The sequence below is a fragment of the Oryctolagus cuniculus genome, chromosome 20 (assembly GCF_964237555.1).
Source record: "Oryctolagus cuniculus chromosome 20, mOryCun1.1, whole genome shotgun sequence".
NCBI lineage: Eukaryota > Metazoa > Chordata > Mammalia > Lagomorpha > Leporidae > Oryctolagus > Oryctolagus cuniculus.
Genome location: NC_091451.1, coordinates 19,503,348 through 19,529,136, shown reverse-complemented (window position 1 = coordinate 19,529,136; position 25,789 = coordinate 19,503,348). Strand labels below are relative to the sequence as shown.

The 25,789-nt window shown below is 42.3% G+C and overlaps 1 protein-coding gene across 50 annotated transcripts in view; it reads left to right on the top strand.

Moving 5' to 3' along the window:
- Window positions 1–25,789, top strand: part of NUMB (NUMB endocytic adaptor protein) — a 176,411-nt gene that overhangs the window by 67,536 nt on the left and 83,086 nt on the right. For 24 of the 50 annotated variants that reach the window (XM_070065235.1, XM_070065247.1, XM_070065230.1 and 21 more), the window contains one exon: window positions 6,530–6,614. The exons of the other annotated variants lie outside the window; for them this stretch is intronic. The gene's annotated coding sequence lies outside the window, so the exon portion shown is untranslated. The remainder of the gene's footprint in view (window positions 1–6,529; window positions 6,615–25,789) is intronic. 50 annotated transcript variants of the gene reach the window in all.

Below are 25,789 nucleotides of genomic sequence, written 5' to 3'. Positions count from 1 at the left end.
TCAACAGTTTGCACCCACACAGACACACAAAAGCATAAAGTATTGTTTGAAGACTAGTTTTACTGTTAATTCTCATAGTGCAACTCATTAAGGACAAAGATCCTACATGGGGAGCAAGTACATAATGACTTCTGTTGTTGATTTAACAATTGACACTCTTATTTATGACATCAGTGATCACCTGAGGCTCTTGTCATGAGCTGTCACGGCTATGGAAGCCTTTTGAGTCCATAGACTTTGACGTTATTTAGACAGGGCCATAATCAAAGTGGATGTTCTCTCCTCCTTTCAGAGAAAGGTACCTCCTTCTTTGTTGGCCCCTTCTTTCCACTGGGATCTTATAGGGATCTTTAACGTAGGTCATTTTTTGCCATAGTTTCTTGGCTTTCCATGCGTGAAATGCTCTCATGGGCTTTTTAGCCAGATCTAAATGCCTTAATGGCTGATTCTGAGGCCAGAGTTCTGTTTAGGCTGTTTGTCATTCTATGAGTCTTCTGTGCGTCTTGCTTCCCATGTTGAGTCATTCTCTTCTTCTATCTACTATAATTAGCAGACAATTGGTCTTATTTATCTGATCCTCTGACACTTATTCCTATCTTTATGATCAGTTATGCACTTAAAATGATCACTTTAGTAAGATGGCATTGGTACTTGCTAACTTAATTGGATTTGGAGTCCCATGGCAACTTTTTAGCTTTACCCTTAAGGAAGTCTGAGAGAACATGCACCAAACTGTACATCCCCTTTCTCTCTTATTCACACTCTTATTTTTTTTTACAGGGATCAATTTTCAACTGGATTTAAACACGCAAGAATAATCTGTGTTAAGTAAAGAGTTCAACCAATGGCATTAAATAGAAAAAGAAAATAGTAAAAAGAGTAAAATAGTAAGCTGTTCCTCGACAGTTAGTACAGTTAGTACAAGGGCTGATCAAGTCATTGCCTCTCATAGTGTGAATTTCACTTCTACAGGTTTCCTTTTAGGTGCTCAGTTAGTTGTCACAAATCAGGGAGAACATATAGTATTTGTCCCTTTGGGACTGGCTTATTTCACTCAGCAGGATGTTTTCCAGATTCCTCCATTTTGTTGCAAATGACCAGATTTCATTTTTTTTAACGCTGTGTTATATTCCATAGAGTATATTTCCCATAATTTCTTTATCCCGTCTTCTGTTGACAGGCATTTAGGTTGATTCCATGTTTTAGCTATTGTGAATTGAGCTGCATTAACGTGGAGGTGCAGATAGCTCTTTTATTTGCCAATTTAATTTCCCTTGGGTAAATTCTGAGGAGTGGAATGGCTGGGTCATATGGTAGGGCTATATTCGGATTTCTGATGTATCTCCAAACTGTCTTCTGTAGTGGCTTACCGGTTTGCATTCCCACCAGCAGTGGATTAGTGTGCCCTTTTCCCCAGCTAGATCTGGATTGGGTGGTGGTGGTTCCAGCAAGGTTCATCCTTTATGGGAAATACACTGCCTGAACTCTAAAGCTCTGCTGCAACCTCTGAGCGAGAGAGGAGGCCTTGGCAGCAATGCATAGGACATCAGATCAGAATGTCAGAGAGATTGCCATGATGATTAATATTTTAGGAATTATAAAAATAGAATCAGAACAAATGGATCCAACCATATCTCAAATAAATAAAGTAACCACTCTGAAGAGGAAGTAACCCCTGTAATACTCAAACATAGTATACTTTCAAACTCAGGATAAACAGACCTATAAACAAATAAGGAACACTTGTTTGTAGATGAGGTTTATATAATGGTATGAATAAATTTATTTTTAAAATTTACTTGACAGAGTTAGACAGTGAGACAGAGAGACAGAGAGAAAGGTCTTCCTTCTGTTGGTTCACCCCCAAAATGTCCGCTATGGCCGGTGCTGTGCCGATCCGAAGCCAGGAGCCAAGTGCTTCCTCCTGGTCTCCCACGTGGGTGCAGGGCCCAAGCACTTGGGCCATCCTCCACTGCCTTCCCTGGCTACAACAGAGAGCTGGACTGGAAGAGGCACAACCGGGACTAGAACCTGGTGCCCATATGGGATGCCAGTGCCGCAGGTGGAGGATTAACCAAGTGAGCCACGGCGCCAGCCCCTTGAATTGATAATTTTAAAACTATTTTCTGGGGCTGGCACTGTGGTGTAGTGGATAAAGCCTCTGCCTGTAGTGCTGGCATCCCATATGGGCGCTGGTTCAAGACCCGCTGCTCCAGTTCTGATCCAGCTCTCTGCTATGTCCTGGGAAAGCAGTAGAAGATGGCCCAAGTCCTTGGGCCCCTGTACCTGCGTGAGAGACATGGAAGAAGCTCCTGGCTCCTGGCTTCTGATCGGTGCAGCTCTGGCTGTTGGGGCCAACTGGGGAGTGAACCAGCCTATGGAAGACCTCTCTCTCTCTTTCTGCCTCTCCTTCTCTCTCTGTGTAACTCTGACTTTCAAGTAAATAAATAAATCTTTTAAAAAAACCTATTTTCTGTTTATTCTTGGATTAAACAAATGGGTAAGTATACTGAGAATAATGAAAACTAGATTTTTCATTATTAGAAAAGAAATTTTATACACAAACTGTACAATTTTATGTAACAATGGAATTAAAAGATACGTTTAACACAAAAAAATTTAGCTTTAAAATTTTTACTTATTTATTTATTTGGAAAACAGAGAGAAGGGACAGAAATCTTCCATGTACTGGTTCACTGTACAAATGCCTGCCGCAGCCAGGGATGGGCCAGGCCAAAGCAGGAGCCTGGAACTTAGTCTGGAACTCAGTCTCATATGGCTAATGGTGACCCAAATACTTGGGCCATCACCTGCTGCCTCCCAGGGTGCAAATTAACAGGAACTATCCTATGCAGCATCTTTTTTTTTTTTTTTTTTTTGGACAGGCAGAGTGGACAGTGAGAGAGAGAGACAGAAAGGTCTTCCTTTGCTGTTGGTTCACCCTCCAATGGCCGCCGTGGCCGGTGCACAGTGCTGATCCGAAGGCAGGAGCCAGGTGCTTCTCCTGGTCTCCCATATGGGTGCAGGGCCCAAGCACTTGGGCCATCCTCCACTGCCTTCCTGGGCCACAGCAGAGAGCTGGCCTGGAAGAGGGGCAACTGAGACAGAATCCTGTGCCCTGACTGGGACTAGAACCCAGTGTGCTGGCACCACAGGCAGAGGATTAGCCTATTGAGCCACAGCGCCGGCCCCTATGCAGCATCTTAACTGCTTTGCCAAATACCTGTCCTTGTCCAAAAAAGTTTTTGATGTTCATGTAGTTCTTTCCGTAGTACACATTTTTCCATGAACTCTTTGAAATACCCTTATATGGAAAAGGCGGAAGGCCAGAATTAGCACTGTGATATTGGATTTGAATGGGAGGTCATGAACTCATAGTTTTTAGTATCTGTATATGTAATGATACACAATATACCCATACATTATATATGTATATATTTCTCATATAGACTTATGTATTTATGCATGCACACACATATGTGTGTCCTAGCTTTGTTTGCTAAAAGGACCTAAAGGCAATTCATCTTCCTATAATAATAAACACACCCAACTCCCATATATTGGTTTCTAAATCATTTTCCACTAAAAAGAAACCAGAGCTTTTTGTAGAAATGGGTCAAACCACAACATGAACCTGCAATATTTTATCATGTCAAGAAGTTAGAAAATGTTCAAAGGATGAAGAGGACATGTGAAAAAGAATGGGAGTAAGTTTGAAAAAGCTTCCACTGGCCAAATAAATAATGTTAGTAACAGATTCTAACCCATTAAGAAAATAAGAATCTGTAGGTATATACAAATATAAGTAAGTGAATGAATAAGTTAGGAGCTAAAATGGAATTAGAAAATGACCATCCGTGCACAGTTAAATTACTTAATTTGTGCAAGACCATCTCTGGGTACCAAAATTATTGAGTGAAACTTAATTAAGAACATGATATTCACATAGTTTTAAGGTGATAACTTATAAAATATTTACTTATTTACAGGGAGAAAAATACATAGCAGCTGTGTAGTAGAGAAAGCTGACAAATGTTCACTTAATCAAGTAATCAATATTAGTATCCCTGATAAAGGTAGCCTCTAATATTATGCAGTGAAAAGGATACATTATTTTGTGACATTCCAGCAAAAATGCGTAGCCTGAGTTTAACCACGAAATACTGTAGACAAATATGAGGTTTGTTCTGTCTGTGAACCGGTGAGAGAGAGAGAGTGATCTTCCATCTGTTGCTTCACTCCTCCAGTTGCTGCAATGGCCAGGGCTGAGGCAGGCCAAAACCAGGATCCAGAAGCTTATCCAGGACTTAAAGGACTTGGGCTGTCTTCCACTGCTTTCCCAGGCACATTAGCAGGGAGCCAGATAGTATGTGGAGCAGCCGTGACTTGAATCAGCACCCATAAGGAATGATGGCATTGTAGGCAATGGCTTTACACACCACACCACTTTGCTAACTCCATGATCTAATAAAACTTTTTAAATCTTTTGTGTGTGTGTGTGTGTGTGTGTTTGAATTGATTCTGCAAAGTTGCCTAATGTCACAAAGTATTAAAATTGGAATTTGAATTTAGTTTGTCTTAATATTATACTATCAACTTTTATCAAGGTTGATTAAAAAAGATTGAAAATATTTGGTTTGAATTGCCTTAATACCTCAAATACCATTTCATAGCATATTTTGCTTGTATAGTTTTCTCCTTAAGTTAGAGATTTTAAATATGCAGGTTAATAGACACTTTTTTTATGGCACTCTGCATTTTTGGAAGCTAAATCTGATTTCTTTAACTTTAGTATGTAATATTTACTCTTTACCAACATATAGTTTTCTTTTTAAGATTTTATTTATTTATTTGAGAGGTAGACTTACAGACAGTGAGAGGGAGAGACAGAAAGATCTTCCTTCCATTGGTTCATTCCCCAAATGGCTGCAACGGCCGGAGCTGCGCTGATCCGGAGCCAGGTGCTTCCTCCTGGTCTCCCATGTGGGTGCAGCGGCCCAAGGACTTGGGCCATCTTCCACTGCCTTCCCAGGCCACAACAGAGAGCTGGATTGGAAGAGGAGCAGCTAGGGCCAGCGCCAAGGCTCAGTAGGCTAATCCTCTGCCTGCGGCACCGGCACACCGGGTTCTAGTCCCGGTCAGGGTACCAGATTCTGTCCCGGTTGCCCCTCTTCCAGGCCAGTGCTCTGCTTTGGCCTGGGAGTGCAGTGGAGGATGGCCCAAGTGCTTGGGCCCTGCACCCCATGGGAGACCAGGAAAAGCACCTGGCTCCTGCCTTTTGATCAGCGTGGTGTGCCGGCCGCGGTGGCCATTGGAGGGTGAACCAACGGCAAAGGAAGACCTTTCTGTCTCTCTCTCTCACTGTCCACTCTGCCTGTCCAAAAAAAAGGAAGAGGAGCAGCTGGGACTAGAAGTGGCACCAGCATCTCATATGGCAGAGGATCACCTACTGCGCCATGGCGCAGGCCCTCAGCATGTAGTTTTCTTTGGGGATAGGAAGAAATAAAATTAGAAACCAAATCCCAAGCCACAATTTTTTTAAAAAAGATTTCTTTATTTATTTGACAAAGTTACAAGAGAGAAGGAGAGACAGAGAGATCTTCCATCTGCTGGTTCATACCCCAGATGGCCAGGTATGGGCCAGGCTGAATCCAGGAGCCTGGAACTTCATCCAGGTCTCCCACATGGGTAGGAGGGGCCCAAACACTTGGGCTGTCTTCCACCGCTTTTCCAAGGCCATCATCAGGGAGCTGGATTGGAAGCACAGCAGCCAGGACACAAACTGGTGCCACATGGCACCAGACGGCAGCCTAACCTGCATTGCTACTGCACTGGTCCCCAAGCCACATTCTTAAAAACGCTTTGCCAAAGTACTAATTGTTAGAAGAAAATTAGTAGAATTTTTTTTTTTATTGTGCATGAAAAGGGAAGTACAGATATGATTATGGAATTAAACTGTGGTCATTTTGAATAAGTTTCCCTTGTATTTCAGTGACCTCTGGGTTTATTTTCCACCATACTCTAACAACATGTCTGTTTTTTGTTGCTATAAAAATTTCTACCAGTGCCAGATATTGATCTTTTATGACACCACTCTCTACCTGTTTTGGGTACCTAGGCTTGAAGGCGTCAAGGAATACATGTGGAATGAGATTTGTGACAGTTGCCCTCAACAAATAACAAATGTATTATTTGTTTGTCTCTTTATGTATATACAGTATTTTATTTCAGTGATATAGTAGTTTACCTCTAGGAATTTGACTTTTATTGGGGGCATTATTTGTTATGTGTTAAAGGCAATTGCTCTACATTAGTGTGTGGATCTTGAAGTTGCTGCAGTGACTTGGATTGACTGTCTTCCTTATACCATGGTAATCAAGTCTTGTTTTCTGGGAGAAAATTGAGAGCCTCCTTCTTTTTTTATTTTGAGTACTTGTGTTTTGTCTGGAGTTACCATATCATGTAATGCCATAATAATTATGTTACTGAGAACAACTTTGTGAGATGTATATTGTTCTCATTTTTACAGATGAGGAAATTGAGACTTGGTGAAGTTTCGAAACTTGTCCAAAGTCACACAGCTTGTAAAGGGCACAGCCAAGAATCAGAGCCAGGTCTGTCCAACTTCAAAACTGTTAATCATGGCCATGAAACTTTGAAATAGCTGTGAAGTGTCAACCTATGATAAGTTATTTTGGTATTAATATTATTTAACTGTTGTATAATTTTTTAAAAAATTATTTATTTATTTTAAATGCAGAGTTACATAGAGGCAGAGACAGAGAGAGAGAAGTCTTCATTTGCTGGTTCACTCCCCAGATGGCCAGAGCTGAGCCGATCCAAAGCCAGGAGCTTCTTCCGGATCTCCCACACGCATGCAGGGGCCCAAGGGCTTGGGCCATCTTCCACTGCTTTCCCAGGCAATAGCAGAGAGCTGGATGGGAAATGGAGCAGCCGAATCTCGAACCAGCGCCCACATGGAATGTCAGAACTGTAGGTGGCAGCTTTATTCCGCTACACCACAGTGCTGGCCCATGTAGAATTCTTTTTTTTTTTTTTTTTTTTTTAAAGATTTATTTATTTATTTGAAAGTCAGAGTTACACAGAAAAAAGGAGAGTCAGAGAGAGAGAGCGAGCGAGAGAGAGGTCTTCCATCTGTTGGTTCACTCCCCAGTTGGCCACAAAGGCCAGACCTATGCCAGTCCAAAACCAGGAATCAGGAGCTTCTTCTGGGTCTCCCACGTGGGTACAGGGGTCCAAGGACTTGGGCCATCTTGTACTGCTTTCTCAGACTATAGCAGAGAGTGGGATCAGAAGTGGAGCAGCCGGATCTTGAACTGGCCCTCATATGGAATGCCAGCACTGCAGGTGGTGGCTTTACCCACTATGCCACAGCGCTGGCACCCATGTATAATTCTTAATAATAACTTTAACAGCTTATTTTTATCCTTGAAAGTAATTTATCTTTCATATATTGTAAAAAGCAATACAATATAGTAATTAATGTTCTGAATTCTTGAGACAAACTACTTGGGTATGAATCCCTAAGCTTCTCCACTTGTGTGACATTGGAAAAATTACTTAACTTTTCCACACCTCAGTTTTCCTATCAGTAAAATGATGATGGTAATATTATCTGTTTGATAAGGTTGTAAAGATTAAATGTGTACAAAGCATTAATATTGGTGCCTGGCACATAGTAAGCATATATGTCAACTGTTATATTATCGTCTCCTAGCAATAGAGAAAGCAAATGGTCATTATTTCTAATTTTCTGTTAGAAAATTTGGATAAAGCAAAGTGTAACCAACAATGCGGAGTATCACAAAACTTGCATAAACCAAAACTAAACTTGAGTTAGAGCTAAAGATCACTCCTTTGATTAAGTTCAGATCTATTGTGAAGTAAAACAGAACTGCTTATAGGTCTCACATGTATAAGGGTCTTCCATATATAAGAACTACACATGGGCCTACTGTAGATACTCTTTGAACCTTATGGGACTGTTACGTTAAAATGTTTTGTCTGTTTTCTCTTCAGAGTGCAATTTAGAACAAATGACTGCATTTTCATATGGCTTTTAAGGAGGTGGTATTTTGGCAATGTTGATAGGTAATTACCAAGAGCTGAAACATTATGTGTTCTATAAAATGTTGGCAGGGCCGGCGCCGTGGTATAGCTGATCAGCACAGCTCCGACCATGGAGGCCAATTGGGGAGTGAATCAGTGGATGGAAGATCTCTCTCTCTCTCTCTGTCTCTCTGTCCTCTCTGCCTCTCTGCCTCTCCTTCTCTATGTACTCTGACTTTCAAATAAAATAAGTAAATCTTTAAAAAAAAAAAAAAAAAAGAAAGAAAAGAATTAAGAGTTCAGGACCAGGGCTGGCATTGTGGCACAGTATAATAAGTCAATACCTGTGACACTGGCACCCCACATAAGTGTGCCAGTTCAAGTCCAACTGTTCTGCCTGTGATCCATCTCCCTGCTATCATGCCTGGGGAAGCAGAGGAAGATAGCACAAGTACCTGGATCTCTGTCACCCATTTGGGAGTCCTGGAGCAATTTCTGGGGTCCTGGCTTTCACCTGGCCCATCTCTGGCCATTGTGGCCATTTGAGGAGTGAACCAGAGGATGGAAGGAATCTGTGTATGTTTGCACATGTACATGTATGTATGTCAGTCCACTTTTCTTATTTATTTTAAAGATGTGTTTATTTGAGAGGCAGAGTTAGAAGAAGAGACAGAAAGGTCTTCCATCCACTGGTTCACTCCCCAAGTGGCCACAAGGGCTGGAGCTGAGCCAATTTGATGCCAGGAGCCAGGAGCCAGGAGCTTCTTCTAGGTTCCCCAAGCTGGTGCAGGGGCCCAAGGACTTGGGCCATCTTGTACTGCTTTCCCAGGCCATAGCAGAGAGCGGGATTGGAAGTAGAGCAGCCAGGATTCGAACTGGTGCCCATATGGAATGCAGGCACCACAGGGAGAGGCTTAGCTCACCATGTCACAGTGCCAACCCCTATCAGTCTGTTTTTCTTTCTTTCTTTCTTTCTTTCTTTCTTTCTTTCTTTCTTTCTTTCTTTCTTTCTTTCTTTCTTTCTTTCTTTCTTTCTTTCTTTCTTTCTTTCTTTCTTTCTTTCTTTCTTTCTTTCTTTCTTTCTTTCTTTCTTTCTTTCTTTCTTTCTTTCTTTCTTTCTTTCTTTCTTTCTTCTTTCTTTCTTTCTTTCTTTCTTTCTTTCTTTCTTTCTTTCTTTCTTTCTTTCTTTCTTTCTTTCTTTCTTTCTTTCTTTCTCTTTCTTTCTTTCTTTCTTTCTTTCTTTCTTTCTTTCTTTCTTTCTTTCTTTCTTTCTTTCTTTCTTTCTTTCTTTCTTTCTTTCTTTCTTTCTTTCTTTCTTTCTTTCTTTCTTTCTTTCTTTCTTTCTTTCTTTCTTTCTTTCTTTCTTTCTTTCTTTCTTTCTTTCTTTCTTTCTTTTCTTTCTTTCTTTCTTTCTTTCTTTCTTTCCTTTCTTTCTTTCTTTCTTTCTTTCTTTCTTTCTTCTTTCTTTCTTTCTTTCTCTTTCTTTCTTTCTTTCTTTCTTTCTTTCTTTCTTTCTTTCTTTCTTTCTTTCTTTTCTTTCTCTTTCTTTCTTTCTTCTTTTCTTTCTTTCTTTCTTTCTTTCTTCTTTCTTTCTTTCTTTCTTTCTTTCTTTCTTTCTTTCTTTTTAGATTTTATTTATTGATTTGACAGAGTTACAGACAGTCAGAGGGAGAGACAGAGACAGAAAAGGAAAGGTCTTCCTTCCATTGGTTCACCTCCCCCAGATGGCCGCAAAATGGACTGGAGCTGCGCTGATCCGAAGCCAGGAGCCCAGCAGCTTCTTCCAGGTCTCCCACACAGGTGCAGGGCCCAAGCTCTTGGCCCATCCTCCACTGCTTTCCCAGACCACAGCAGAGAACTGGATTGGAAGAACAACAGCCGGGACTAGAACCGGCACCCCCACATGGGATGCTGGGCAACGCAGGCAGAGGATTAACCAATGTGAGCCACAGCGCAAGCCCCTCATCAGTCTGTTTTTCAATAGGAAGATTTTATTTAAAAAGTTCAGGGTCCACCCAGCATGAAAAAAATCTAATGGGAGACCCTTTCCACATGAATCCACAAAGGTTTCTTCCTTTGGAAAGTCATGAACCAGAAGTACACCCACTTTACACCATCCCTACACCTCACCCAGATTGCAACTAGGAAAATTGTTTTCCTAGTGGAGAACAGAATAAAGACTCCTAAGAGGCCATAAATATAAGCAGGCCCATAGATATATATGCAGCTCAAATTCACTCTGTTGGTCCAAAATGCCTCAAGTGATGAATTTATTTTAAGGTGTCAACAAACTCTATATTTTGGAGCACCTGGAAAAAAAAAAAAAAACAAAAAACAAAGAATACCCAAAAATATTTTTCCAGGGAGAATAAGCAGGTCATAGTCAAAATCCCACATACAATAAATGAAAAGAAACTACACTCAGACAAAGAATCTGAAACTTCAAAAACAGAAACTAAGAGAAGAGTTTAAAAGCAACGATAGGCTAAAAAAATCCACTCAAAGAACAACTATTAGATAGTTAATATATCAGTAAGAACTACAGAAACCAGAAGAGAGTGGAATTATTTCTTCTGAGGGCTTAAACAATACAAAAGGGGCCGGCGTTGCGGTGTAATGGATAAAGCCACCACCATCTGCAATATTAGCATTGCATATGGGTGCCAGTTCAAGTCCCAAATACTCTACTTCTGATCCAGCTCCTTGCTAATGTGCCTGGGAAAAGCAACAGAAGATGGCTCAAGTCCTTGTGCCTCTGTACACACGTGGGAGACCCGGAAGAATCTCCTTTCTGGCCCATCTCTGGCCATTGTGACCATTTGGGGAGTGAACCAGCAGATGGAAGATCTCTCTGTCTTCCCCTCTCTCTGTAGCTCTGCCTTTCAAATAAATAAAATAAATCTTTAAAAAATACAAAAAAATTGCCAACCCATAATTATTTTAATTAATTAATCTGAAAGAGGGTAGGAGAGACAGAGAGAGAGAAGGATTATCCACCTGCTGGGTGCAGGTACCTGGATCAGAAGCAGAGCTGGGACTTGTGCTTAGGCACTCTGATATGGGATGCAGGCATTCTAGGCAGCATCTTAAACACTGCATCAAAAGCTTGTTCCCTCCTTCACTATTTTGTCAGTCCTTAAATTCTTGTAAGATTTCTTTGACATAAAATTTTATCCACCACATTTCATTGTTTTCAGTGAGAATGTTGGTTAAGTAATCTACCCTAATATGTATTTGGAAAATGATATTATCTTCCACTTCCTATGATTTTTCTTTTTATAATTTGTTAAGATAGATGCCTAACTCATCAATTATTGGTCTTAATTTTCAAATGTAAGCATTTGAACTACACATATTAAAGTAGCTTATGAGTTTGGGGATGGAATATTTCATTATTGTATACATATAAAGTTTAAAAATTTCTGTTGTAATCACCTGGACACAGAGTGTCATTTTATTAACAATTAAAGAAAGTGTGTATGTGTATTGAATCACGGCATAGGTTGTGACATTTATAATAGCAATCGATTTAGCTTGTTCATAAGAGGAGGTTAATACTTAACGTAAGTTAGGATTACCTTGGATAAAAAAATCAGAAACCAATGCTTCCTACCTTAACAAGTTAAAAAATTTGCTGATGTTCAAGGAAGAATTGGATCAATGAAACTAAAAAGGTAATTACAAAATGCAAAGCACTATGAAGGAAATGTAAACAGTAGTTTAATAAAGAATTATTGAGGATTGTATTTAGAAAATGGAAGCCGGCGCCGTGGCTCAATAGGCTAATCCTCCACCTTGCGGCGCCGGCACACCGGGTTCTAGTCCCGGTTGGGGCGCCGGATTCTGTCCCGGTTGCCCCTCTTCCAGGCCAGCTCTCTGCTATGGCCAGGGAGTGCAGTGGAGGATGGCCCAGGTGCTTGGGCCCTGCACCCCATGGGAGACCAGGAAAAAGCACCTGGCTCCTGGCTCCTGCCAGGATCAGCGCGGTGCGCCGGCTGCAGCGGCGGCCATTGGAGGGTGAACCAACGGCAAAGGAAGACCTTTCTCTCTGTCTCTCTCTCTCACTGTCCACTCTGCCTGTCCAAAAAAAAAAAAAAAAAAAAAAAAAAAAAAGAAAATGGAAAAAAGAAGGCCTTTTCAATGATATAGCATTTAAGATGACAGCACAGGTGTTGGGTCATAGTTGGGTAAAAAGTTGCTTGTAACACTTGCATCCATATCTGAGTGTGTGTTTGAGTCCTGAGTACTCCGCTTTTGATCCAGCTTCTTGCTAATGCATCATGAGAAGTAGCAGTAGGTGGCTCAGTTGCTCAGACCCCTGCCACCCATTTGGGAGAGGTGGAGTTGTGGGCTCCTGGCTGTTGCAGGCATTTGGGGAGTGAACCAGCAGATAAGATAGAAGATCTCTGTCTATGCCTTTCTTTCTGTTGTTCTGGCTTTCAAATAATTAAATAAATAAATATTTTTTAAAAAAAGATTTATTTATTTATTTGAAAGGCAGAGTTACAGAGAGGCAGAGGCAGAGACAGAGAGGTCTTCCATCTGCTGGTTCACTCGCCAGTTGGCTGCAATGACTGGAGCTGCGCCGATCTGAAGCCAGGAGCCAGGAGCTTCCTCTGGGTCTCCCATGTGGGTGCAGGGGCCCAAGGACTCGGGCCATCTTCTGCTGCTTTCCCAGGCCATAGCAGAGAGCTGGATGGGAAGTGGAGCAGCCAGAACTCGAACCAACGCCCATATGGGTTGCCGGCACTGCAGGCAGTGGCTTTACCTGCCAAGCCACAGCACTGGCCCTGATAAATAAATCTTTAAAAGAAAAACAGAATTGAAGAGATGAATTTGTCAAAGGGGAGTAGAGCTGGTTTTGCAGCTTATTTGTTTCTTTAATTTTTCCAGTGGCATTTCCCCTTGTTCTGCCCTCCCTTCTACTCCTCCTCCCTGCCACTCTCAGCCAAATATATTTTTATTCTAGTCTGTCTTTTCAGATTCCAGCACCTTTTTCTCATCCCACACTTGACAGATGCTTAGAGGAGGAAAGTCAGTGTAAAAAGTAGGATAGCATTCTTAGCAGTTCTGCCCTTTTTCATCAAGATGTTCCTTGCTAAATCAGTCTTCGCTATATTACAACAAAATCATTTTTTTTCTGTAAGATTTAATTCTTGAAATAATATCCTGATGAGGTCAGTCTGTATATATGTGTGTTGTGGGATTCCATGTGATGGGCATATGTGAGTCTTAACATGCTTTAAAAAGTGAGGTTTCGCCAAATCGGAAATTCATTTCTCCAACTCTCAGTTGAAAGGCAAGTGACCAACTAAAAGATAGCATTGGTTTTATAAGTGCAAGAAAATGCTCTCAAAAAAGATGGCTTTAAAAAGACGCTTCTGGGGCCAGTGTTGTGGCGTAATGGGTAAAGCTGCCACCTGCAATGCCAGCATCCCACTTGGGTACCAGTTCGAGTCTTGTCTGCTCTTCTCCCAACCAGCTCCAGCTAATATGCCTGCGAATGAAGGGAGGGCGTGTATGATGGGAAGAATCATTATTTCCTAAAGTTGTATGTATGAAACTTGTACTTATTAAATAAATTTTTTAAATGACTTATTTTTAGGCAAATTAGGTCAATTAGATCAATATCTAATTCAGAATTCCTAGGATTCATTGATTTGGTAGGGTCCTCTGGCCATGCTGAGAGGCTAGGATTCTTTACATTTTTTCCCACTTTTTAATTTGATAAAATAAACGGATTTGTTTTCCTTCACTGTATGTATAGAAAGCAAGTTTCCTACCTCTTGAGAAATAGTTGAAATCAGAGAAAGAAAACTCAAAAATAAAATACTTTATGCTTATTTAAAATACTCTACATAAATGTTTTGATGATTTAACTTGGTGTATTTTAGCTTTGATTTTAGTGAGTGAACAACTTTTTTTGGCCAGAGAGGTGTATGTTTTCTTTTTTTGTAACTTTCTCATGAAATTCTGGAGTAGAAGCATGACTGAACATACAATGAAATTGTGTAATTTCACGTTAACCATGTTTGTTTAGAGAGTGGTAAAACAACAGTGAGAGTTAAAATCGGTTTAAATACTTAGGTGATTCCGTCAACAGTCCTACTCAGTGAGCTTCTGCTGTACAGTGTTTTTGTGTTTCCCACAGTGTGAGCATGTTGTATGGTTCTTGTGGTAGATATTTTTCTTGTAACATTGCCCCTGAATGAGCTACTTCAGCTGTGTTCATTTGAAAATAGCAAACTGTTTCATCCTAGAAAAAAAAACCCTGGCTGCATGGGATTTACTGTAAGATAGTGTAGTGTTGTATTTTATGGATGATTTACAATACTCTCAAGGTAATTTTTGGATTTATATGGTTTTTCCTTTTACCTTTGGAATTTTTTATTTTATTTATTTATTTATTTATTTATTTTTTTGACAGGCAGAGTGGACAGTGAGAGAGAAACAGAGAGAAAGGTCTTCCTTTTTGGCCATTGGTTCACCCTCCAATGGCCGCCGCCGCTGGCCCACCGCGCTGATCTGAAGGCAGGAGCCAGGTGCTTCTCCTGGTCTCCCATGGGGTGCAGGGCCCAAGCACTTGGGCCATCCTTCACTGCACTCCTGGGCCATAGCAGAGAGCTGGCCTAGAAGAGGGGCAACTAGGACAGAATCCGGCGCCCCGACCGGGACTAGAACCCAGTGTGCCGGTGCCGCAAGGCGGAGGATTAGCCTATTGAGCCGTGGCGCGGCCACCTTTGGAATTTAACACCTGCATAAAATTAGAGTCTCCTGAAAAAGGAAGTCTAGCTAATTTAAGGTAATTTGTGTGCACTAATTTTTTTTCCAGATATTTACAATGATGTCCATAGTTCTAAAATTTAGATTATGCATTGTTATATTTGGAATTAATGTTGTAAACATTACAGAAGCATCTTGATTACTTGGTCTTTTTATTTATTTATTAAGATTTATTTGTTTGAGAGGCAGAGTTAGAGAGAGAGAGGGAGGGAGGGAGGGAGGGAGAGAGAGAGTCACTCTCCAAATGGTTGTGATGGCTGGAGCTAGGCAGATCCAAAGCCAGGAGCCAGGAGCTTCTTCCAGGTCTCCCACATGGGTACAGGGGCCCAAGGACTTAGGTCATCTACCACTTTCCCAGGCCATAGCAGAGAGCAGGATGAAAACGAAATAGTTGGAACTTGAATTGGCGCCCTTATGGGATGCCAGCACTCTAGGCATTGCCTTTACCCGCTATGCCATAGCACTGGCCCCCAATAACTTTATTCTTTCTAGTAAAAATGAATCTTAGTTTTTAAAAAAGATTTATTTACTTATTTGAGAGTTAGAGAAGGAGAGATATCATCTGCTGGTTCGTTCCCCAAATTATTGCAATGGCCAGGGCTGAGCTAGACTGAAGCCAGGAGTCAGGGGCTTCTTCCAGGTCTCCCATGTAGTTATAGGGGCCCAGGCATTGGGCTGTCTTCCACTGCTTTCCCAGGCCGTTTGCAGAGAGCTGGATCAGAAATGGAGCAGCTGAGACTAGAACCAGTACCCATATGGGATGTCAGCACTGCAAATGGTGGCTTAACCCTCTGTGCCACAGTGCTGGCCCTGAAACTTGAATTTTATAACTGTTGTTTGACATATTCTTACTTTTTGGTAGATATTTCCTTTTTTTTTTTTTTTTTTTTTTTTTTTAAGATTTATTTATTTGAGAGACAGAGTTACAGAGAGAGAGATAGAGACAGAGTTCTTCCATCCACTGGTTTGCTCCCCAGATGGCTGCAACAGCTGGAGCTCTGCCAATCCGAAGCCAGGAGCCAGGAGCTTCTTCCAGGTCTCCCACGTGGATGCAGAGGCCCAAGTACTTGGGCCATCTTCTACCGCTATCCCAGGCCACAACAGAGAGCTGGATCGGAAGAGAAGCAGCTGGGACTAGAACAGGCACCCATATGGGATGCCTACACTTCAGGCCAGGGCTTTAACCCACTGTTCCACAGTTCTGGCCCCTAGATGTTTCATAATTATGTTGTGTGTATGTATTTCTGTACCTCTCTTTCTATACTCAGTTCCAGAAGTATTTTAAACTGCTTTCCATCTAATTAAACATATAAAATGGTTGATATATTCAAGAGAATATGTGTAACATATGTAGGTGTATAGCATAGTGAAATGAAAATTTCTGTTTCTACTACTCTAAGAATTAAAACATTGCTAGAATGTTTGGTGTCCCAATGTGATGCCTTCCTGGTTGGTATCATTTTATTTTATTTTATTTATTTATTTATTTTTTGACAGGCAGAGTGGACAGTGAGAGAGAGAGACAGAGAGAAAGGTCTTCCTTTGCCGTTGGTTCACCCTCCAATGGCCGCCGCGGCCGGCGCGCTGCAGCCGGCGCACCGCACTGATCCGATGGCAGGAGCCAGGTACTTCTCCTGGTCTCCCATGGGGTGCAGGGCCCAAGTACCTGGGCCATCCTCCACTGCACCCCCTGGCCACAGCAGTGAGCTGGCCTGGAAAAGGGGCAACCGGGACAGAATCCGGCGCCCCAACCGGGACTAGAACCCTGTGTGCCGGCGCCCCTAGGCGGAGGATTAGCCTAGTGAGCCGCGGCGCCGGCTGGTATCATTTTTTTGTTTACTACATCATCTGTGTAACCCCAAATGTTACCCTGTTTAGTATTGTGTATTGGGGGTAGGGAGCTTCAGAAAGTGCATGAAAAATTTCCATTGGCTTTTAATTACATTTTCCACGAACTTTCTGTAGCTCCTTTGTATTTTGAAAGGCAGTGTAATACAGAGAGCAAGAGCACAGACTCTGGTGTCAGGAGGTCCCAACACTTTTACCAGTTGTGATTTTGGGTAAATTACTTCTCTGTATCTGATGTTTCCTCACCTAAGATGTAGATAAAAAATAAAATCTACAGGGCTGTTATGAGGATTTCATGAGCCATTTAGTTTTGCAAAGTGCTTAGAACAATGCCTGGTACATGGTCAATATTCTTTGCGTTTTAGTAGTTAACTGTTTATAAAAAGGAATCATAACATACTGTATTCTTCTGAAATGTGCCCCTTCCCTAACACATTTGGGAGCTTCATCTGTCTCGCTGGTTATAGCTGTAGATCATTCGTTTTTACTGCTGTGTGGTGTGTGTGTGTGTGTGGTTTTTTTTTGTTGTTGTTGTTGTTGTTTACAGGCAGAGTGGACAGAGAGAGACAGAGAGAAAGGTCTTCCTTTGCCGTTGGTTCATCCTCCAATGGCTGCCGCGGCCGGCGCACTGCGCTGATCTGAAGGCAGGAGCCAGGTGCTTCTCCTGGTCTCCCAGGCGGGTGCAGGGCCCAAGCACTTGGGCCATCCTCCACTGCACTCCCAGGCCACAGCAGAGAGCTGGCCTGGAAGAGGGGCAACCGGGACAGAATCCAGCGCCCTGACCAGGACTAGAACCCGGTGTGCCAGCACTGCTAGGTGGAGGATTAGCCTATTGAGCCGCGGCGCCGGCCCATGCTGTGTGGTGTTCTAATATGTTAATATCCTTTTTTAAAAAATACTGTATTTAGTTGAGAGGTAGTTACAGATAGAGAGATGGAGAGGGCCCGGTGCCATGGCTCACTTGGTTAATCCTCAGCCTGCGGCGCCGGCATCCTATATGGGCTCTGGGTTCTAGTCCCGGTTGCTCCTCTTCCAGTCCAGCTCTCTGCTGTGGCCTGGGAGGGCAGTGGAGGATGGCCTAGGTGCTTGGGCCCCTGTACCTAGGAAGAAGCACCTGGCTCCTGGCTTCAGATTGGCACAGCGCCGGCCGTGGCGGCCATTTGGTGGATGAACCAACAGAAGGAAGACCTATCTCTGTGTCTTTCTTTCTCACTGTCTATGACTCTACCTGTCAAATAAATTGAAAAAAGAAAAAAGAGAGGGAGAAAGGGAGGAAGGGAAGGGAGAGAGAGAGGTCTTCCATCCGCTGATTCACTCCCTAAATGGCCACATTGGCTGGAGCTGGGCCGATCTGAAGCCAGGAGCCAGGTGCTTCTTCTGGGTCTCCCACGTGGGTGCAGGGACCCAAGTTCCTGGGCCATCTTCTACTGCTTTCCCAGGCCATAGCATAGAGCTGGATTGGAAGACGAGCAACTGGTACTAACCGTTGCCAATATAGAATGCCGGTGCTGCAGGTGGAGGCTTAGTCCACTACCTCACAGTGCCAGCCCCCATGAATGTTCCATATTTCATCTGTTGGTGAATATTTCGGTTTTGGTGTTCCTTATTATTTTACTTTTACAGACAGTAAGTAATGCTACGCAGACATTATTCTAAGTTTCTCTAGGGTATATACCTAAAAATAGACTTGCTGGTTGTAAGCATGTATGCATCTTAAGCTTTCCTAGATAATGCTCAGTTATTTTCCAACTTTCCTAGATTGATGCTAAGTATCACTTTATGCTCCTATAAGAGTGCCTGTTGCTCCATATGTTATTGTCTGATTTCTGTAATATTTGCCAAACCGATAAATGCAAAATGGTGTATGATTTTTGATGATTACACTTATTGACGCTACTATACTTTTTTTTTTTAAAGATTTATTTATTTATTTGAAAGGTAGAGTTACAGAGAGAGAGAGAGAGAGAGAGAGAGAGAGAGTCTTCCATCCGCTGGTTCACTCCCCAAATGGCTGGAATGGCTAGAGCTGAGCTGATCTGAAGCCAGGAGCCAGGAGCTTCTTCCAGGTCTCTCACGCGGGTGCAGGGGCCATCTTTTATTGCCTTCCCAAGTCACAGCAGAGGGCTGGATGAGAATTGGAGCAGCTGGGTCTCGAACAGCCCATATGGGATACTGACTCTGCAAGCGGTGGCTTTATCTGCTGTGCCACAGCGCCGGTCCCTGGTGTATGATGTTTTGATTTGCATTTTCCTGATCACTAATGAGGTTAAACATTTTTTCCCTGTGCTCATTAGACATTTCTCTTCCTTTGTGAAATACTTGTTTGTACGCTTAGCCCATTTCCTATTAATTCTGTATTTTAACAGATGTATGATTTGTTATTTATGTTTAGAAATTCTGTAACTATTCAGATGCTAACATTTCATTTATTTATATAGTATATAACTTTTCCCAGTTTGTGTCTTGTCTTTAATCCACAGATAGATTTTTTTTTTTAATTTTGTTTATTTGAAAGGCAGAGTAACACAAAGAGGGACAGAAAGAGAGATCTTTGATCTACTGGTACACTCCTAAATACCCACAACAATTGGGGCTAGGCTAGGCCGAAGCCAGGAGCTTGGAACTCCATCAGGGTCTCCCACATGGGTGGCAGTTGCTCAAGTGTCTGGGCCATCTTCCAGTTTTTTTCCCAGGCTCATTAAGAGGGAACTGCATCAGAAACAGAGCATATGGGATGTCAGCCTTCCAGGCAGTGCTTTAACCCACTACACCACAATACCAGCCACAGGTAAATGATCTTTCACACACTTTTATAGATCCGGGGAAAATCTTTTGTTAGACTCATGTCTTGCTTGGGATATGTTGAGTATAGTTTCCAGAATCCTTAAACTATACTTTTTAAAATTTTATCTCTCTGGGGTTCTAATTCCTCCATTCCAGTGTAAATAACCACTATAGAAAAATAGTCTTGGGGCCAGTGTTGTGGCACAGCAGTTTGAGCTGCTGCTTGTAACTCCAGCATCCCATGTCAAAGTGCCAGTTTGAGTCCCAATTGCTCCACTTTTTTTTTTTTTTTAAGATTAATTAATTTATTTGTAAAGCAGAGTTACAGAGAGGCAGAGGTAGAGAGAGGTCTTCCATCTGCTGGTTTACTCCTCAGATAGCCTCAGCGGTTGGAGCTGGGCCGATCTGAATCCAGGAGCCAGGAGCTTCGTCCGGGTCTCCTGCTCGAGTGCAGGGGCCCAAGGACTTGGCCATCTTCCACTGCCCTCCCAGGCCATAGCAGAGGGCTGGATTGGAAGTGGAGCAGCCAGTACACGAACCAGCACCCAAATGGGATGCCAGCACTACAGGCAGTGGCTTTATCCACTATGCTACAGCACCGGCCCCTGCTCCCTGATCCAACTCCCTGCTGATGTGCCTGAGAAAGCAGCAAAAGATGGCCCAAGTGTTTGGGCCCCTGCTGTCCACATGGGAGTTAAGATAGAGTTCCTGGTTCCAGGCTTTGGCCTTGTTCAGACCTGGATTTGTAGCCATCTGAAGAGTGAAATGGTGGGTGAAACATCTCTCTTGCTCTGTCTCTCCCTCTCTCTCTAACTGTGCTTTTCAAATGAATAAATAAATCTTTAAAATAAATAAGGGCTGATGTTGTGGCATAGCAAGTTAAGCCGCTGCCTGTAGTGCTGGCATCCCCTATAAGCCCCAGTTTGAATTTCAGCGGCTCTACTTCTGATCCAGCTCCCTGCTAATATGCCTAGAAAAGCAGAAGAAGGTCAGAGTGGTTGGGCCTCTGCCACCCATGTGGGAGACCCAAATTTAGCTCCCGGCTTCAGCTTGGCCCATCCCCAGCCATTTTGGCCATTTGAGAAATGAACCAGGGGATAGAAGATCTCTGTCTCTTCTCTGTCTGACTCTGCCTTTCAAATAATAAGATATATCTTTAAAATAAATAGAAATATTAAAAAAAAAACAGTTTCAAAACTGTTAAGCTGACTACGTATGCCAGATTGAGCTGCTGTTGTTAAGAATTATATATACTTTTTTGCCATTAAATTCTTGTCTTTCCAGTTTTATTGTGTTTTTCCTAGTAGACAAGTTCATTTCTAGCTTGCAACTTGTCTATATGAAACAATTGTTTATTTTCTATTAGAGAATTTTTGTTAGCTTAAAGGCATGGTTATTTATATACTTTATGTGACTGAAATGGTTATGTAAGAAACTTTAACCTCTTTAGTTTGGGAGTATGAGAAGTCAGGTGATACTTTGATTACCATTTGAGTCGTTTTTTTACACAGGCGAATTCTTTTAGAAATTATGTTTTATTGGGCCGGCGCCATGGCTCATTGGGCTAATCTCCGCCTAGCGGCGCCGGCACACCGGGTTCTAGTCCCGGTCGGGGCACCGGATTCTGTCCCGGTTGCCTCTCTTCCAGGCCAGCTCTCTGCTGTGGCCAGGGAGTGCAGTGGAGGATGGCCCAAGTACTTGGGCCCTGCACCCCATGGGAGACCAGGATAAGTACCTGGCTCCTGCCATCGGATCAGCGCGGTACGCCGGCCGCAGCGCGCTGGCCGCGGCGGCCATTGGAGGGTGAACCAACGGCAAAGGAAGACCTTTCTCTCTGTCTCTCTCTCTCTCACTGTCCACTCTGCCTGTCAAAAAAAAAAAAAATTATGTTTTATTGTAGTTTTAGGTCACCATTATTTGTATATGATGTTTCATAGGAAGCATTAGGAACTAAAGCTGCAATTAGATGGTTTCTCACCATTAATACAGGCTTCCTACGGTCAAGGGCAGTCACTTAATCTCTAAACTTTCACGTTGAAACTTCTCGTATAATACCATTCACACAGTGAATGTTTGCTATTCATTACTTTTTGATCTTTCTTTGTTCTTATTTTGAGTAGAGTGAATCACTGTGTGTATGTGTGCACTTGTGTGTGGATATAATTCCCCATGCACATATGATTACAGTGGCTAAGAAATTTTTTTCTTCCCAAGCATATGATTAATTAACACAAAAAGGATCAGTTGAGCTGATCCTTTGAATGATATTGTAGATGTGACCTCCTTTTTGAAACAGTTGTGCTGTGAATGAGATCAGAGTGGAACAACCAAGATGTGTAAAAATTTCATCCTTAATTGTGTTTAAAAAAAACTGGCCGGCACCATGGCTCACTTGGCTAATCCTCCGCCTGTGGCGCCGGCACCCCAAGTTCTAGTCCTGGTTGGGGTGCCGGATTCTGTCCCGGTTGCTCCTCTTCCAGTCCAGCTCTCTGCTGTGGTCTGGGAAGGCAGTGGAGGATGGCCCAAGTGCTTGGGCCCTGCACCCGCATGGGAGACCAGGAGGAAGTACCTGGCTCTTGGCTTTGGATTGGCGCAGTGCGCCGGCCACAGCGGCCATTTAGGGGATGAACCAACGGAAGGAAGACTTTTCTCTCTGTCTGTCTCTCTCTCATTGTCTAACTCTGCCTGTTAAAAGAAAAAAAAAATCATGAATCCTGAATTCCAATATCTGAGTCTGGCATTTAGGAGCCTCTACAACTTGAACCCAAACTGCCAGTCTTTTAAATAAGTTTAAGTTTAATAAGTTTAAATTCACCAAGTATAAGGATGAAGACTAATGTCTTTAATTCCAGCCTACGTGGTGGAATCTAACACACCTTTCTCCCACTTAAATAGTCTAAGTCTGATGTCAGTAGATGCTGTGTTAGTGAATAGTACATTTTCTAGAGCAGGTAGAGAAATAATACCCAGAACATTTCTGCCTCACTTTTATAGGCTTATGTGGGGAAGGATTAGGAGATGAGGTAGAAGCACTCAAACAATACTCTATACTTTGTGTGTCTGTGTGGGTGCAATCCGTAGAAATCTTTACTTAGTATATACTAAGTTGATCTTCTGTATATAAAGATAATTGAAAATTAATCTTGATGAAGAATGGGATGGGAGAGGGAGTGGGAGATGGAATGATTGCAGGTGGGAAGGAGGTTATGGGGGAAAAGCCACTATAATCCAAAAGTTGTACTTTGGAAATTTATATTTATTAAATAAAAGTTGAAAAAAAAGAATTCATACCTGACCAAAATAAATCGCACAAAAAATGAAAGAAAAAAAAAAGAAGCTCTCAAATAACAGCAAACCCTAAGGTTTGTTTCTGACACGTTTCCCTTAGTGCAGTTTTCATGGGAGCATCAATATATCTCTCAGCGGAAAACATAAAGCCTTTGGCCTCCAGGTTCTGTATGACTTTGTCATATGCATGTCCTCTGGTCTTGGCATCTACTACTCTCTAGTCTTCATTTTTCATGGGACACACTAATCTGCTTTGTGTCCTACAACATTATGGGCATGGGCCCTCAGAGCTTTACATTGATTATTTTCTTTTCCTGAGCTTCTCATTGTACTGATGGGGCTCACTTTTTTACCTCCTTCAATTCTTTGCTGAAATGTTACTTTCTTATTTAAAAATTTTATCCTGCCACCAGCACTTCTAATCCCCCTCCTTCCTAATCCTGTTTATCTTTATTTGTGTAACATTTACCACCTATCCAGTTTGCCAAGGCCTCAGGAGTTGTATTTTAATTTCTCCCTTTGTCATCTTTCCTAATAAGTTTCTACTGTTGACTTTCCCCACACAGAGAGAATACTTGTTGATTAAACAATGATTTATTCAATGTACTGCATCAAGGGGTAGCAAGACTTTGACAGAGTATTTGTAATTAAAGTAAGTTAGTAAAGAGTATTACTAAGTATTTTTTGAGTTTTTTTTTTTTTTTTTTTTTTTTTGATTTATTTATTTGGGACCTGCATCGTGGCGTAGTGGGTTGGGCCGCCTCCTGCAGTGCTGGCATCCCGTATGGGTGCCAGTTCAAATCCTGGCTGCTCCATTTCCTATCTAGCTCTCTGATATGGCCTGGGAAAGCAGTGGAAGATGGCCCAAGTCCTTGGGCCCCTGCATCCACGTGGGAGACCCAGAAGAAGCTCCTGGCTCCTGGCTTCAGATTGGCTCAGCTCCAGCTGTTCCGGCCATTTGGGGAGTGAACTAGCAGATGGAAGACCTCTCTCTGCCTCTCTATAACTCTGCCTTTCAAATAAAATAAATAAATCTTTTTTCCTAAAAGATTTATTTACTTATTTTGAAAAGGCAGAGTTACAGAGAGAGGTCTTTCATCTGCTGGTTCACTCCCTAAATTGGCCACAATGGCTGGGACTGGGCCAGGCCGAAGCCAGCAGCTAGGAGCCTCTTCTGGGTCTCCCATGTGGGCACTGGAGCCCAAGCACTTGGGCCATCTTCCGCTGCTATTCTAGACACATTAGCAGGGAGCTGGATTCGAAGTGGAGCAGCCGGGGTTCCAACCAGCATCCATATGGGGTGTCAGCACTGCCGGCAGCCGCCAAACTTACTTTGCCACATCATTGGCCCCTACTTTTGAGATCTTGACTCAAGCAGTTGAAGGCATGTCCTTGAGGGGTGGGGATCCAGTTGGAATTAGGCAAAGTGTAAGACATAGTATTTAGAATTCGTGGGCATAGCAAGAAAAAGGCTTTTAATCTGTTATCTTGTCAGGAAAGCTGTTTTTTCTGATGTACAAACTGCCCAAATAAATTTGTCCACAAGAATTTCCTGAAGCAACTAGTAAAGCGGATTATTGGTGCGTAGTTTTATCATTTAGAGCAAAATAATTTCCTGGAGCACAGATACATCATGTTTAATTCTTCCTGCTCCTCCTTTTACCTTCTAAACTTTTCTTCAGTCCCCTTTTCTCCACCTACAACCACCACTGTCATAATTCAAGTTCTTACCAGTTTACCTGGACAATTTAGAAAGCTTTCTAATTTGTCTATAATCTTTTCCCCCCTCATATTTGTTTTCCATACTGCCCCAGAATAACAAAATTGCAACTCTGGCCATGTCAATGATGGCTTAAAATATTTTTTTAAAAAATTAACTAACTAATTTTTAAAGAATATAAATTTCATAAATACAACTTTAGGAATATGGTTATTCTTCCCACCATACTAGCCCTCCACCGACACTCCCATCCCTCCTCTTTCCCTTTCTCATTCCCATTCTCCATTAAGATTCATTTTTAGTTAACTTTGTACACGGAAGACCAACTCTATACTAAGTAAAGATTTCAACAATTTGCGCACGCGTGCACACACACACACACACAAAACTGAGAGCTAGCTTTACAGTTAACTCTCACACTACAACTCATTGAGGAGAGAGGTCCTGCATGGGGAGTTCGTGCACAGTGACACCTGCTGTTAATTGGCTTCTAATTTCCTATGGGATAAAATCCTAACTCCTTACTGGACCTGGATTCATGCCTACTTCTCCAACTTCATCTTTACCCTTCCTCTAATTGCATTACTACCTGACATTTGATTTCCTAAATCCATGCCTTTGTTGATGCTTTGCCTCTATAGAAATATCTTTCCTTTCCTACCCCCCACTGTATGTGGATAAGTTTTCTCCTTCCTTCAGAACTTAACTCAGGCAGTATCTCCTACAGGAAACCTGTCCTAAAACTGTACTGTGCTTCCAGAGCATACTGCATGCAGATTAGTGCTATTATTATACTCAATATTTTATATAGAAATTAACCTTTTATAAAGGGAAATAGCTACCTAAAGGCAAGGAAGTTTTTTGTTTCTATTAACATTAACAGTAGAGCAAAGCACGTAGAACTCAGATTATATACATATGATTTGTTTATTTGAATGGCAGAGTTACAGAGAGAGAGAGAGGCAGAGAGAGATCTGTCTGCTGGTTCACTCCCCAAATGGCTGTGTGGTCAGAGCTGGGCTAATCCAAAGCCAGGTACCAGGAGTTCTTTCTGGGTCTGCCACGTGAGTACAGGAGCCCAAGGACTTGGACTGTCTCCTACTGCTTTCTCAGACACATTAGTAGGGAACTGGATCAAGAGTGAAGCAGCTGGGACCTGACCAGTGCCCATGTAAGATGCCGGCACTGCAGGCGGTATCTTTACCCACTACACCACAGCGCCGGCCCCAATACTGTTTTTATTGAGCCAGACAATTCAGTGGGTGGGAGAAAGTGCCAGAGGCCCTCAAAAAAGTC